This window comes from Arachis duranensis, unplaced genomic scaffold, assembly GCF_000817695.3.
Source record: "Arachis duranensis cultivar V14167 unplaced genomic scaffold, aradu.V14167.gnm2.J7QH unplaced_Scaffold_354584, whole genome shotgun sequence".
Classification (NCBI taxonomy): Eukaryota; Viridiplantae; Streptophyta; class Magnoliopsida; order Fabales; family Fabaceae; genus Arachis; species Arachis duranensis.
The window spans coordinates 1,124,010-1,125,439 of NW_026264910.1; positions in this window are offsets into that span (position 1 = coordinate 1,124,010).

Below are 1,430 nucleotides of genomic sequence, written 5' to 3' on the forward strand. Positions count from 1 at the left end.
GCGTTGAACATTTCCACTGAGAGGATGGGAGGTAGCCATTGACAACGGTGAAACCCTTGCATACAGCTTGCCATGGAAAGGAGTAAGAAGGATTGGATGAAGATAGTAGGAAAGCAGCGAGACGGAAGGGACCAAGCATCTTCATACGCTTATCTGAAATTCCTACCAATGAATTACATAAGTATCTCTATCTTTATCTTTATGTTTTATTCGTATATCACCCATATCCAATTGAGTTTGCCTGACTAAGATTTACAAGGTGACCATAGCTTGCTTCATACCAACAATCTCTGTGGGATCGACCCTTACTCGCGTAAGGTTTATTACTTGGACGACCCAGTACACTTGCTGGTTAGTTGTGCGAAGTTGTGATAAAGAAGTGAGATTGCAATTGTGCGTACCATGTTGATGGCGCCATTGATGATCACAATTCATCATGGAGAGGAAGCATGAAGAGCTTCTCTCAAAACAGAGCCAAACAGAGCCCCCACAATCAAACTCTAAGTTTGGTGTTGGGAGGCCACAACCAACTTCTAAGTTTGGTGTTGAACCCCCACATTCAAACTCTAAGTTTGGTGTTGGGAGGTTCCAACATTGCTCTGAGCACCTATGAGGCTCCATGAGAGTCCTCTGTCAAGCTACTGACATTAAAGAAGCGCTTGTTGGGAGGCAACCCAATGTTATATTTTTTCCATTTTTCTTTTGTTATTTTATGTTTTCTGTAGGTTGATGATCATGAAAAGTCACCCTGGAGGAAAAACAGCACACCCTGGAGGAAGAACCTACTGGCGTTTAAATGCCAGTAAGGCTAGCAGATGGGCGTTTAACGCCCAGTCTGGCACCATTCTGGGCGTTTAACGCCAGAAAGGGGCACCAGACTGGCGTTAAACGCCAGAAAAGGGCAAGCACTTGGCGTTAAACGCCAGAAATGGGCACCAGCCCGGCGTTTAACGCAAGAATTGGCTCAAAACGCCTTTTTGCATGCCATTTGGTGCAGGGAAGACTTTTCCTTGACACCTCAGGATCTGTGGACCCCACAGGATCCCCACCTACCCTACCACTCTCTCTCTTCTTCACCCATTCACCAATCACCTCAACACCTCTTCCCCAAAAACCCTTCACCTATCAAATCCCATCTTTCTCTTCACCACTCACATCCATCCTTCATAAAACCCCACCTACCTCACCATTCAAATTCAAACCACTTCCCCCCCCAAACCCACCCATACATAACCGAACCTTACCCTTCCCCCACTCCTATATAAACCCTCCTTCACTCCTTCATTTTCACACAACCTAAACACTACTTCTCCCCCTTGGCCGAAACACAAAGCCCCTTTCTATCTCTTCTATTTCTTCTTCTTCTACTCTCTTCTTTCTTCTTTTGCTCGAGGACGAGCAAACCTTTTAAGTTTGGTGTGGTAAAAGCA